The sequence below is a fragment of the Candoia aspera genome, chromosome 3 (genome assembly GCF_035149785.1).
Source record: "Candoia aspera isolate rCanAsp1 chromosome 3, rCanAsp1.hap2, whole genome shotgun sequence".
Taxonomy (NCBI): Eukaryota; Metazoa; Chordata; class Lepidosauria; order Squamata; family Boidae; genus Candoia; species Candoia aspera.
In genome coordinates this window covers 55,100,664-55,115,754 of record NC_086155.1, presented here as the reverse complement: position 1 = coordinate 55,115,754, position 15,091 = coordinate 55,100,664, and positions in this window count along the sequence as shown.

Genomic DNA, 15,091 nt, shown 5'->3' with positions numbered 1-15,091 from the left:
AATTTTTGTTCGGCACCATGAAGTTAGGGCTTGCTAAAAGAAATCAGGTAGATTGGTTTAAGCTATCTTTTTCTTCAGCTCTGCTTTTCCACTGCAATCACTCCTTGGTTCCTTTTCCCCTTGGTAAAAATGCTTATGTGGAACCTAACATTTATAATTCCCAACTGCAGTAAAAATAACTTTTAGAGACTACTGGTTTTCTTCCTTTTGAGATTTAATCAGCACTTTTGTGTCATTTTGAAAGTCCATCAGCTTGCATTAAAAGCTGTGCCCCCATTATTGATTTTTGTTTTTGCCTTCAACCTATTGTTCCTCTTTCTAAAGTATTACTCATGTTCCCTTTTGAGTATCTTTTTCTGCCTTGCTGTGATGAAAACAATAATTGGGAAATAGTATCCTATTGAGGAACATTCTTGTTCAGAGCTGTACCCAACCTGGAATTTAAATCTGGTAATTCAGTTCTGGCTGGTTGTGGAATTTCAAGAGGTAGGAAGATACAAGGACGCCATTCCTCCTCTTCAGGAAATCTTATCAGAACCTAAGAATGAACCACTGGATGTGCTGCATGCCCTGCTCAGACAGGAGCTCAGGAAATGCAGATTCAGCTTTGGACAACTATAGGGCAGTCCCTAATAAGAGGAGAGGCTGTAATTGCAAATGTTTGTGGGTTTAGACCCAAAGTTTATGTTTTAAGTACAAGCCTCCTTGGGACCAAAAGTCCTAATGAAGAATTATTGAGACCCCTAGCTCTTTATTTCTGGACTGACTTTCGTTCCTGCTTTTAGTCATTGATTGATACTTTGTCTCCTACTTCAATTCTATGTTTTTGAACGTTGCAGTGTATGTTAACAGCGTAGTCATGTCCTTGTTTTGTGTTATTATATAATCAGTTGGCTCAAGGGACAACAATGATTGCCAACTTGCACTGTCATCTGGCCCATTCTCTATCACCAGTATGTCTGCAAACTCAACATATCCTTGTAACAACTCCAGAAGAGTTTGGTAGCTCTCTGGATCACATCATAGCCTTCCTGGCTCAAAGAAAATTGTATATGGAAATCTGTCTCAATAAGTTCAGGATGATTAGGTGTGGGTGGGGTTTCTCGTTTCTCTAAAAATAGCTATGTAGTATTTTTTTTTCAGCATAATGTTCTCTGACTTTCTGGGTTTTGTGGCCCAGATGTAAGTCATGTACATAGACAACTTGAAAAACTGCAATGGCAAATAGAAGAATTGCCACCTTTAGCAATGTTAGGTACCAAAAGTGATTCAAATTCTGGTTCCTTGCCCAGAATGTCCAGAAGGAACAAGGGATAGAACTGTTGACTAGTGACAATTTGATAAGTTTGTAGGCCCTGGCTCAACTTTGATGATAGACAATCACTTTGTGGGTTGCCAGATCAAACTTCACTAAGGGAGCACTGGAGAAGCTCCTGCGCTGAAATGTCACTTAACAAAGTACGTTCCACTGGGCCTTAGAAGAGTCCATGCATAAGAATATAAGAATAGTTCTAATGGATCAGTCCAAGGCCAATCTTAACTGAGCATTTTGCTCTCACAATGGCCAACTAGATGTCTCTGAGGTCTTCACAATAGTAAGTGGAGACATACCCTTCTCCTGCTCTTGTTCCTCTACAGCAAGGTATTGGAGGTATGCTATGTCCAACCTGGAGATTACAATGAATCTTCAAGACTAACAGGCCTTGATAGGTCTGTTCTCCATCGACTTATCAAATTCCTCCTTCAAACTAACTTGGAAGAGCTTGACTCCAACCGAAAAAAGGATACCTGAGGCAGACTGATCTGTATGCAATGCACTGAGATATTATGTATCTATGTGCCCAGTTGAGCAGTCTACCTGGAAAATTGGGGGGTAGGGCTTCCATGAACTCACATGGGCCATGATTCAAGCATATAATCAGGATTCAAACCCAGGGGTATCTGCCCCAGAAAACCTTTTTCTGCTGATAGCCCTCAGATCTCTAAGCTGGCTGCTATGTAAGCGGTGACTATAATCAGTTTAGGAACTGCTAGTAACCTTGTGGGCACAGCTGAAACTCACTGATTAACCAAGAAGCCCATGGACTGCCTCATATTGTTGAAGATGATCATGTGCTCATTATATTATTAGACTAGCTCAATTCAGATTTGTGACATATGAAGACATACTGAGCAATATATTACAACACTTGGACCTTGTTCAAATTGTAATTTAAAATCTAATAAAGATGTCCTGTTTATTTTAATACTTTTTTAGGAGTTGCAGGATACCTTATTATTCAAAGAAAGCAATTAATAATACACCCTTTCTTAAGAAACTTATATTGGATGACTTAAAGATTAGCAACTATAGGCTAATCTTCCATGGATAAGGTGATCAAGTGAATGATCGTTTTCCAGCTGCAGGTCCTGGAAGAAACAAATTATCTCAATCTTTTTCAAGACTACTTTGGATGGGTAACTGGGCTTGACAAAGGGAATATGACTCTGGTTCCTGATCTCTCAGTGGCTTTCAAGACTATCAACTACGATGCCATTCTGGATCACTTGAGAGATTTGTTAATAGGAAACATGACTTTGCTATGGTTCTTTTTAGTTTGATTTTAAATAGTGTTACTTTCAGACATTTGCTTCAAGATGGGGGTTGTTATATGATGTCCCTAAGAGCTCTGTTCTGTCTTCAGTGCTCCTTAATATCTACATAAAACCATACAAAGAGATCATTAAGAGATATTAACTGAATGTTTCGGTGTGTTGATGATAGCCATATCTATTTCTTTCTAACATCTTCAAGTAATGGTGTGATTGACTTTAGTACCTGCTTGCAGTCAACTGTACACTGAAATTGAATGGAGATATTTACTTACATGTCACCATGTAAGGTTTTTAAAAGGACCCCAAACATAACTTTGTAAATAAGTATTTATTTATTTATGCTGATACACTTAATGTTGATTTTTTAAAATTCTGATCTTAGATCATTAGCTTTGACTCTAGTTTAACTCTTGGCAGGATAACAATTCAAAAAAATAAACACATAAAATATTTTGAGATATAATTCTCTTCCTTATCTGCACAGAGCATCTCATCCTTATAATCACCAGTTAGAAGAATGGTACGTCATGTCTTGTTATGCATTTATTTTGTGGCAGGATATGATTCTGAGGATATGATCCTGGGATTCTGAGAAGATAAGTGTCAGTAGCATCCAGTATTTGTTGTCTTTGAATATTTGTACAAAGTTTTACCTTTGTGCCATTTTCCTAAGATTTTTATCATCAGTTTCCCCTTGTATGCTCTGAGTTCTGTAAGCATGCCATGACATAAAGCGATAAAAATCCATCACTTGTATGCTGAGAGTAAAGTTTTATATATTACATATATGTGTCATGTTTGGTCACAGAATTACGTTATGGTCTGCTATAGTTAGGAGACAGGTTGAGAGAAATAAGATTTCAGTAAGGCCATTACTGAAGGCAGGACTCTAGTCTGGGACAGCATAGGAAACTTTTATTCTTCTATCAATCACTTTTTGACTTGTGTGTTGGCAAAATTGGTTAGGTTAGTCTAGACATGGATATGCAGCCTAGTTTCCAAGGCTGTAGGTATTCCCAGAAACCTCTTTACTATGGCGCAACTCTGAGACCTTTCTAGTCACAGCCTGGTTTCTCATTATTTTGAAGTATGAATCACAAAAATGATAGTTAAGCTCTAAAATAAATTCAACATCAAAAAAAGAAAAAGAAAGAAAGAAAGAAACAAGAGAACCACTGATGAAGGAACGAAAATTGATGTTCCACACCAGTTTTTGAAACAGTCCCATATCTTACCCTATCCAAAATGTTAAATGCAGCAACTAGCCACCCTGAATTAGATTAATTTTGTACTGGTCTAGAAAACAGTAGTGTGATGAATACTTCAGGTATTAAGCTCAAGATCATTCTTGGCCATGACAGTTCATTGGATGACTTTGAGACAATTGTTACCTCACAGAGTTGTGGCACAAAATCCATGGAGGAGGATATGCTGTGTACATTGCCTTGACTTCTTGGAAGAAAGGTGGTATATCTGTTGAACAAAATAAAAGAATGATGAGGGTACATCCATATGGAAAAGTCAGTATCCTATTCTCCAGCTAGCATAGAGGATAAGATTGCATCATTCCACAGGAAAAAGGAGTGAGATTTTCTTTCTTAATGATAATAGTAAGGAAGGACACATTATCTGTTTAACTGAAATACATTTTTTTCTCTAAATAGAAAATTGGATGATATGATGCTTATGGCAAGGAAGGTGCCCCAACCATTGCAATGCTGAATTCAATTTTTGCACTAAATGGTACAGAATAAGAAAGCAGCAACAGCCAGTTCACAAGACCCACTGATCCCTTGCAAATGAGATAGCAAAGAATTGGCATCACTTAGCATGCCAGTTTCCTACCCATGCCTCATGCTTCGTATAATTCTCTTACCCAGTGGACTAGTAGTGCCAGTAGTTTCTTATAAATCCCTACTGTAAATAATTACAAAGTGTTCTGTTTGCCCATCCCTTTTACTTATGCAATATAATCTCTGAGAATAATGCAGAGGCTGCAAATCATACCATCTATTTTTACGCAGCAATCTGCCGAGTGAGTACTGTGTTAGGTTAGACAGTGCTTGTTGGAAGTTGAAGTCTTCATTGTCTGCATCTGAACATTCTCTGACAGCTGGAATCTAACCTGAGCAATAATTAGTGAATCAGGTTTTATAACCATAACATAAAGAAAATGTATGTAAGGAAATACTTTATAGGGATAGGCATACTACCAGAGGGACAGTCCAAAAAGATGTGTTTGGCCCATATATCCCTGGAAAGAAAAGCAAAAGGAAGTGACCTCTGTTTTGCAATCTCTTAGACAAGGAGCAAACAGAATGATGATAAAGGGACAGAAGTGTAAATCCTTAACTCTCTGTCAACACTGTTCTGCCCCCTTGTGATCAGTAGGTCATGTGGTATTAGATTTGAACTGCTAATATTGCTTATACTGACAATATAATGGTAAGTATAGAATTCTTTAGGAACAATCATCCCTTTCTCACTACCACCAGGCAGGTTTCATTTTGGAATAGGAATGAACTGTAATTCTGCAATAGCCTTAATTTAGGGATAAGACCATGCTGTAACTCCTCCGGGAAGCAAAACTTTACTTCTGTTTTCATGATGGTTTCTGTTTACTTTATTATTTATTCAATGGTATGACTTATTCAACAACAGTGATTAAAAATATAATTTAATATTATGTCAAAATTCAGTCTCTGTTTCTTTTCTCTTGAGATTAGGCTTTATTCTTTTGGGCTTTAGATGTAACATAATTGCAATGTTCAGATAAATCTGTTTTGTGTTGAAATGAATCACAAAAATATGACATCATGCTGGGCAGTATGCCATACATACATACACATACATGTATAATTTCCTGGATCATGAGATTAGTTTTTTGTGTGAACATCTAACCCAGTCAACAGCAAAGGTACAGGGGATAGGTTTGGGGCCCAAATGGGCTTGGAGTTCTTTGGGCTAAACTAATTCCCCCACCTCCAGTCAATTTGCTCAAGGAATAGCAATAACCGAATGTTGGCCCTCTCTTCCTGCTTCTGGAACACAGCTGACCTAGAGTGGCCATGCTAAAATTGGGCTTCTTAGGCATTTTGTCACTGACCTGCTTTATATTCTGCCTCCCCCCTGGGGGCAGAAATAATGGGTGTCTCTACAAATGTTTATTTATGTTTTATTTATGTTTATTACAAATTGTGAAAAGCTCTATCTTCTCAAGTCTCTCAGCCTCTTTTACAGCACTGAAAATGGCTACTCCACAGTTGACGGGGTTATCAACTTCCATGCACTGCCAACACACAGATGTAATCAATTAACCAGGAAGCAGTTGACTCAGGTGTATCATCTGAACATGGCCATAGTGTAGTGGCTAAATTTGAATGGTAAGTTGAAAAGTTTCCAATTCTTTCTTCTTACTTCTAATGTGACTTCAAATGGTCTTCAACCTTAAAAACTGAAATCAACCCACAACATTCAATAATCAAACTGTACTTAATGTTTCTAAAATCAATCCATACCAAAAGGAATGGAAACAAAAAATTAAGGATATGTTATAAAACCTCTCAATACCCATAATAAATATCAACATAAATAGTAATATAAGCCTAAATGAAAAGAAAATTTTTAAAGAAATGGGGGAAAGGATGTATTGAAATAGCCTTCTGTCAGAAGGGAGCTCTACTGGGAAAACAATGCAATAGTTATGGAAGCCATTTTCTTGTAATAGTAATAGTACTGAATCTTCAACAGTTGGTGAATCTGCAACAGCAAGGGCCTGTCTACATGACAGTGCTGCTTATACTGAATAAAGTGTTATTTAGATACACCCAACTGTTTGGAAATTTGTACATTAAAATATTTCAAGTCTAAGAAAAATTAGTAGCTAAAGAATTATTATTAAATGGTTGTTTTAGAAAAGTGGAACCCAGCAACATTGCCACAGCATACTAGCATTTCCCAATTGTTTTTCATAGACAGTACCACAAGGCAAATTGCAATAGCCCATCACAGATTTCGATTCCAGTGATCAGATCCTTGTTTCTCAAGAGATGAAGCTGTGTGTGTATCAGATCTGTTTTCATAAAGGCATTCTTAATCAAGGATACCACCTGTGGATTACATTTCAAAACAACAAGCTAGAAAAACCCTTTCTTCCTCCCCTCCCAAACTACATCTGATCTTTTAGGATAGCTTTATAAATACACACAGAAAAGGGGCTTCTGGGGAAGAAATGGTGAACTGAAGACAGCTCCCCACAGCAGAATGAAGAGCCAGTGAGTAGATGACTCTTCATAATTCCTCTCCAGACAAAGAGAAGACTTGAGATTGCCCACAAGTGCTCCATACAGTTGCTCCTCATGAGGAGACCACAAGGCAGCAGTCTCTGGCGGGTTTAGAGTTTTGGGACACAAGGGAATAGCTATCTTTTTGCCAAACTGAAGTCAGCGTCTTCAAAAGGACATTGGGTTTGCATACTTCCTTTTCTAATCATTTTTAGATATTGCTTGTTAACTGCTTTTCAGCTGTTAGGAGCCTTTGGATCAACATATTTTACAGCACTGGGTGTGTTTCCTTCAATCCTTAGTGAAAGAAGTTTTAAATACAAGCTTTAAAAAATTATTTTGGAATAAACAGCAAAAGGGTGATTCGAACTTTGATTCTGGAAAGTTACAAACAGACTAAAGGTCCAGATGGATTTGAAATAAGATTTTGGAATTAATTATAAGAATCCTTCCAATGGGAAAATGCTTTTGTTCTGAATTATCTTTAAAAAAAACATGATAGGATGAGACTTTGAAGGTTGGACACTAGAGGGAACCAGAAGAACTACATATTACAATTAAAGGAGAAAAAAACTTAAATTTGACTTGCTAATACAGAATGGAGCAAAATATTTTAATATTGGACATATTAAAGGATATTTTTGAACAATGGACTCAGAAGTTAATTTTAAGAGTGTCTGCCTCTATAGATAGACCATGTTTAAAAGATGTTATGGAAGAGGAACAAATTTTACCGGACAAGACTGATTTGAAAGTGGATTTAAAAATGATAGGCTACAAGAATAATATGGAAAAAGATGCTACACTGGACATACAAATGAAACCAGCTGATGTCTTAATAATTAAAAGGGATATACAAATAACAAAACAAAAGAGTGATCTCGATAGCTTTCCTATATTGGATTTACAAAAGAGACTTGTTAAAGCTTTAAAGAAATCAAGTTCTATGACATTATTTGAAGGGACTAAAGATCAAGATTGTTAAAAGTAAATGGAAGGAATATAAATTTGGTTTATTTGATCACAGTTAAAATAGATATGTTGTTATCTCTGATAACCTTTAATGGACTTTTGCTGATTAGAACTGAATGAGGCTTTAACGATTTGTTTATAGATAAGAGATGGGATATGGGAAGAAGAGATCATTTGTTGTATTTCAAGAGAAGGTGATAAGTTACTAAAATTGTTCATAGTTGTGATGAAGGGGGAAATCATTTCTTTATATATTTCTTTACTATATTTTTTCCTTTCTTTTCTATTTTTCTTTCTATTTTTTTCTGCACTTTCTATTTTTTTCTTTTTATTCATTTCTTTTTTTAGTTTGTATTAGTTTTTATCTTTTTAATTGTAATTTTAGTAAAATTACTATAAAAAAATAAATACATACAGAAAAGATACTAACAACAACAAAACAAGGCTGGTTGTCTCTATTTCCATGTCTCTTTTTTCAGCAAGCCACTTAGAAGTTTTCCAGCAGGTGCTGAAGAGAATGGAATGATTTGTTCACCTTGTGTCAACCCATAACATTTCCATACTGATCATGCTGAAAGAGTCTCCTGCACAAATAATCTGAAAATTCAATCAGACTGATAGAGGAAATATATCCCTATTAGGACTTCAAAGTCATTAATTATTCTGATGGAAGCAACACTGGTCACTTCTAAGCCCAAATCAAAGTAACTGTGTTGCTTAGCTTTGGTCTGCTTCAGAGGGCCTCTCAGTTTTCTCTAGCAGAGCTTGTGCTATGGGAAAAGGCTGAGAGGAGCCTTCTCTTGCTGTCCTGGTCGAAGTGGCTACTTTGACATTGGATTGCGGCTTATGCTTAGCAGAAAGAATTCATGCAGAGAAAACAAAGCTAGGAGAATTACTTTTGTAGAAAGTATTATGGAGGCTGATGTATACATGAAGTCACCAAATGTACTCAATAGAGGTTTCCTAGAGTATAACTATGGTGTCCATGAAGGAGTTACTGAAATATGACTTTAGACTTAGGGAGAAAATGGATCCAATCAGAGAAGAAGAGAATTGATTAAATTGCAGAGAAAATGCTGCTGGAGCAGTTCTTGCCCGTACTGCTGGGAGCAGTATACTTCTGGATATAGGAGCATCACCCAGAGTAAGGCAAAAGAGCAACTAACTAACTGAAGGCCAGAAATAGAGCAGCCCAGAAAATAGAGGAACTCCATGAGCAATAGCAAACATTAGAAAGGAGGCAAGGAAAGGAGGCAACCTTTCAAAGAATTGGAAGGGGCAACAGGTAAGGAAGAACAGTCACAGAAGACCGAGAGCCTAGTTTGGGCTATAGGAGATCAAGGAGGTGTTGGAAAGAAAACAGCATGTTACGAGTATGACAACTAGGGTAATTTGTCCTGGGTCTGTCCAAGCTGGCCTCTTAAAGTACAATTTTCAGTCACTTTCCAGAAACTACAGGAAATGGAAGGAAAACTCCCTGCTGGTGTTAACCCTCAATATATAAGATAACAAAAGAACTGGCAGTAAGGGAGATCAGGGAGTAATAGATGTCACCTTCCAAGGCCAGATGAGAAAAAGCCAGGAAGAAGGTGGAGCAGAAGAGGAGAACAAGCTTCTGCCACCAGATGATAAAGCTAGGGATCTAACATTAGACAACAAAAGTCAAAAAATGGGAAACTTCCCTAGAAGGTGTTTGGAAAAGATAAAGAATGATGGAAAGGGCATTTTATCTATTTGTGAAGATGGAATATTGTATAGAATTGGGAAATGTTTGTTTACAGGAGAGAAGTTGGAATTCCCAAGGAGTTCTGGATGAATATCCTGAAACTCACCATTGAGAACCCCCTAGCAGGACATCTGGCAATAGTCCAGGTGCTGGGGAGGATCTTAGAAAATTTCCACTGACTGGGAATTGTCTTAGATATTGGGGGCTTTTGTTGCTCACATACTATTTAACCTGACACCATAACATGGTGAACATAAGATAGAAATGAGAGAGACCTGAGCTTTTCAACAAAGGCATACAGGATCCCAGAGAAATTGTGAAAGACCCTAGTGAAGGAAGTCCAGAACCTGAAAAATCTAGGAATCACTTAGCCCTCACCTATAGTGCTCATTCCCAAATCCAGCAATGAGGTTAAATTCTGGGTGGACCTCAAATGGTTAAATAACTAAATCTGACAACAACTATATGCCTAGAATAGTTGGCTTACTCATTAGGCTACAGGAGCTAAGCACCAGCCTATGCTGGATTTAACAAAGAGGTATTGGCAGATTTCTTTAAAAGAGAAATCCAAAGAAAAGACCCTCCGGGCCTTCTGTTTTGTGAAATGCTCTTTGTATTACACTCTTGCTACTTTCCAAAGACTCATAGATAAAATCTTCCCTGGTCAAGGGAAATAGTATGAAGCCTATCTGGCAGGAGTATTTATAGCACCTTGATGTAGTAGTATCTGGTCTCTGAAGGGCTGGCTTGATAATTAATTCTACAAAATGCCATCTGGAATTTACAGAAATCTAATACCTTGGCTTTGTTGTAGAAAACCAAGAATTCAAACTGAGTTAAAGAAAATCACTGCTATCCAACAAGCAGATCTTCCCCAAACAAAAAAAGAGGTATGTACAGGCATTCCTGGGCTTCTAGAGCTATTATGGCCAATTTAACCCTCATTATTCCAGCATCTCTCATAATTCTTACAGACCTAACGAACAAGATGTGGTGGAACACTATATATGAAGAGGCAATTCAAAGAATTGACATCTCCCTTTGTGATATCGGTGATTAAGATGAATGTTTTACCTAGGATGTTGTTCTTGTTTCAGACAATGTCAATTTTGACAACAGATATACCATTCAAACAATGGCAGAAGGACATTTCTAAGTTTATTTGGCAAGGGAAAAAACTAAGAATTAAGTATAAACTGTTACAAGATGGCAAAGAATGAGGAGATTTAGGTTTACCCAATTTGAAATTGTATTTTGATGCTTGTGGTTTGCTTTGGTTGAAGGACTGGGTGACTCCAAAGAATAAGAAGTTATTGGAGTTGGAAGGATATGACTTGAGATTTGGGTGGCACACCTAAATCTTTATTTATGTTTTATTTTCTATCCAGCCTTTATTATTTTTATAAATAATTCAAGGCGGTGAACATTCTTAATATTCCTTTCTCCTCCTATTTTCCCCACAACAGCAACCCTGTGAGGTGAGTTGAGCTGAGAGAGAGTGACTGGCCCAAGGTCACCCAGCCAGCTTTCAAGCCTAAGGCAGGACTTGAACTAACAGCCTCCTGGTTTCTAGCCCATCACCTTAACCACTAGACCAAGCTGGCTCTACTTGTGGTATAATACAAAATTTAAAAATCATTTTGTTAGGTGTGCCATGCTGAGGATTTGGAATAAATATAAATTCAGATTGTCTCCTAACGTACCTTTGTGGTTGTTGCCTCAAGAAGCTGTCTGTCACAGTCAAGCCTGCCTCTGACTTGGAAAGCGAAACACTTTCTGAGTCAGGGGAAGAATTGGAAACTTACCAAGCTGAAACTGGGAAAACGAAACTCCAGGATGAGTCAGCAGCGCAGGAAGAACCCGAGGCGCTGATTGGCCAAGATTCGGGGGAGGATTTAAATCCACCAGTGTGCGCCAATGACAGGCTGAAAAGTGCATGAAGGAAAAGGCAGCCCGATTGGCTGCAGGAGGTTCCAAGCACACCAAGGATCGGGATAAAAGGCAGCTACACGAAGAGCAAGCTGCCGGAGACAACTGATCCTCCAAGCCTTCAGTGTCCACGGAAGAGTCCTTACCTGCATTGGAGACAGTGTCTGTTGCCAAAGGGAATCAGCACCTTTGCTCCACTCTGAAGAGGACCTGAATCCTGCTTCTGCTGCCATCGAGGATCCTTTGCTCGCTGAGCCCAGCAGTCTCAGTTTTGCTTCCAGTCTTGAAACTCAGCGATCTTCCAAGCAGCTTCTTCGTACCTTGAAACTCCAGCACTGCCGCGTGCCTTTGGTTCTGTCCAATCGTGCTTTGTGTGCTCAGCCATATTCAGGTATTTCACACCTATCTTGTTCTGGATCTGAGATCCAGCCCAGTCCGGGGCTTCCAGCTGAGTCCAGTCTTGTTCTGAGTTCCCAGCCTTGCTCCAAGTCTCCAGTCCAGAGAATCCAGCCTAGTCCAGGGCTCTCAACCGATTCTAGCCTTGCTCCGAGTTCCAGTCTTGCTTCAAGTCTTCAACCCAGTCCAGAGTTTCTAGTTAAGTCCAGCCTTGTTTGCAGTTCCTAGTCCTGCTTCGAGGTTCTAGTCGCTGCTTCCAGTCCAACACAAGTCTCCAGCTATCCAGTGATCCAGCGCCAGAGCAGCTCCAGTATTGTTCCAGTTCGAGACCTGTGGCCTTCAGCTTCATCAGCACATTGTGTTCCAGTCTCATCCAGCCACCAGTTCCAGTTAGAAGTCCTGTTCTGCTGCCTTGTTGCGGCCCAGTTGGGCTCGTTGAACCCGTCTTCATATATCAAGGCCTTATTTATGGTAAATAGTTATTTAATTAAGAGTATTTTTGATATTACTCTGCCTGGTTACATAGTCTGAACAGGATACTGTCTTCAGAAGAGAGATGGTGGGAAGCCAAGCTGGTTGAGATATAAAGATTTGTTGAATTTTGAGGAAGGTGAACCCAAACTTAAAACAAGGGAACAATTAGAATTGGTTAGTTGTTATATTTGAAGGTTATACATATTTGTCATTGGTTTACGTTTGCACAATTGTCAGAACAATTTAACTTGGATAAAAAGACTTACAATTTTATGAATGAAAAAACTCAGTTTGAAATGGACCTCTGTACTAATGATGAATGTATTGTTACTAAGATGTATAAAATGGTACTGCAAATGAATTTGGAAGATGAATATGTTAAAAATTGTGTGATTAAATGGGCAAAGAAGTTTGAATACAGTATCATGCTTGAGCAATGGGAGAATATGTGGAACAAAGGTTTGCAATTCACTTTGAATTACAGTTTGAAAGAGAATTTTTACAAAATGATGTATTGCTGGTATCTAACACCTGATAAGTTGTCAAAAATGTTTAAAGGGGTATCAAATATCTGTTGGAAGTGCTCCCAAGGTGAAGGAACTTTTTACCATCTTTGGTGGACTTGTGGGAAGGTTAAGAAATTGTGGGAGCAAATATGTATTATGATTCAAAAGATTCTCAAAGTGGACATACAGATGAAACCAGAACTGTTTCTTTTGGGCTTGATGGATCAACAGCTTGAGAAACAATGTGTGACTTAGTTTTTGTATATAACAGCAGCAAGATTTTATATGCATAAAGATGGAAAGATGCACAAATTCCCACAAGGGAAGAATGAATGATGAAATGAATACAGTTGGCACAAATGGCAAACTGACAGCATTGATAAGAGAAAATACTGTGACTGGATTTATCTCTACCTGGAATAGAATTAGAATAGCTTTTGGACTATATACTGGTAACAGAAAAAAATGAAGTTCTGATTTTGGGTTCTGATGATTGTCTGTTTTTATAGAAATAATGTTAGCCAAGGTTTAACTAAGGGTAAGAGATTAAATTAGTATAATAAGCATTTATATCTGTGTTGGAGAAGGTCAGAAGTCACCTTCTTCTTCTTAGTTTTCCTTTTTTCTTTAGTTCTGTATTCAAACTTTTCTGTATTCTGTATTTTAACTTTACCTTGAAATTCTACTAAAGTTCTTATTAAAAAAATATCTGCCCTTTGTGCCAACCCAGTGTTGAAAGGGGCAAATATTAATTTACTCTTTGTACTCTTCATATGGTCCCATTGTGCCCTGGCCATAATTCCCACAATACTGTCCTGTTGTTTTATGCTTTTCAGAGTTTGAGGGCTTATATGCTAATTAGAGTGATGCAGAATCTTTTACTATAATGCCACTATAGAAGTCATCACCCAAACAAGGAGTGTGTAACTTCCATTTGCTTAAGGAGCACAGCAGCAAGATTCATGGGACCATGATCTGTTCTTTTGGGGGAGGGGGGCATTGTTAGGAGATGAAATGTTGTTTTAAGCCTCTGCATCTGGGGATCCTCTGGGGAGTTACACGCATCCTGTGGACCAATATTTTGTACCTCTTTCCTGAACGTTGTTGTCAGAATTACAGGCAATGCTGTGTATTCTGATTAAAGAAAGGCAAAGCTGCCAGAACTTGATTTCACAAAGAAACAAGCAATGTATTATGTAGCCAAAGTAATCAGCGTGAGGACAATATTCTTTCTGTCTTTAGAAGCTTCTTTCAGATCCAGAATCCTTTCAGATCTGATGTTGCCTAACAGCAGCAAAAATACGAAGTCCATTCTCTTCCCAAGTTGACCCAAGACAGGAGTGCTTACAGGTTATTATGGTTCTTGCTGCTTCATCTAAGAAATGAAGCTATTATTTCATCTGCTAGGCCATGATGTCTAAATCCCTGCATTCAGACACTATACCAAATTTATGTATGTATGTATGTGAAAGGTGAAGGATTCCCTGTGCAAGCACCAAGTCATTATTTATTTATACAAATTTCAAAAAGGGGCCTTCTTTAGTAATGATGAGCTGCCCTCAGAAAGGCCTTTCATAGGAAGAATTATTATCCTTACTGCTATTATAAATAGTATTATTTTTAGTATGAAGTTAAAATATGATATATCCAACTATTAAGTATGATAAAGAATTAAATACATGGTTTAAATGCTGATCTTAAATTTACCAGTTGTAGACAACTCAGGTGCTTGTAATGAAGTGGTATACAAGATATACAATGCCTTAAATTCTAGTATGAAAAAAAGTTGTATAAGCTTTTGAAATAATTCTTTGTATTTGAGTATTAACTCTAGGTTTGCTTCTTAAAAGAATGAATTCAGTCTCATCAGTCTCTCTTCACTGACAGCCCTTTACAGATACATCTTTGTTACTGGCAGTAGCTTCATAATGTTTTATTCTTTCTCATTTGTTTTTGTTTTTGCCTTTGATCTGGTTTTTCCTTGAATTCCACTCTAACTTTTGCAGTTTTGCTCTAATTCCACTGCACTCCAAATTTCTATGATCAAATTCAAGTCAAGGTCACGATCAAAATCCAAGTTCAAACCTGCCATCATCAACCATGGAAACTCACTGGATCACTCTCAGACCAACCAACAGCACTGATGGTTGCTGTATGGATATTATGGAGATCTCCATGTATACCTTCTTCCTAGTGGAAAGGTAAGACCA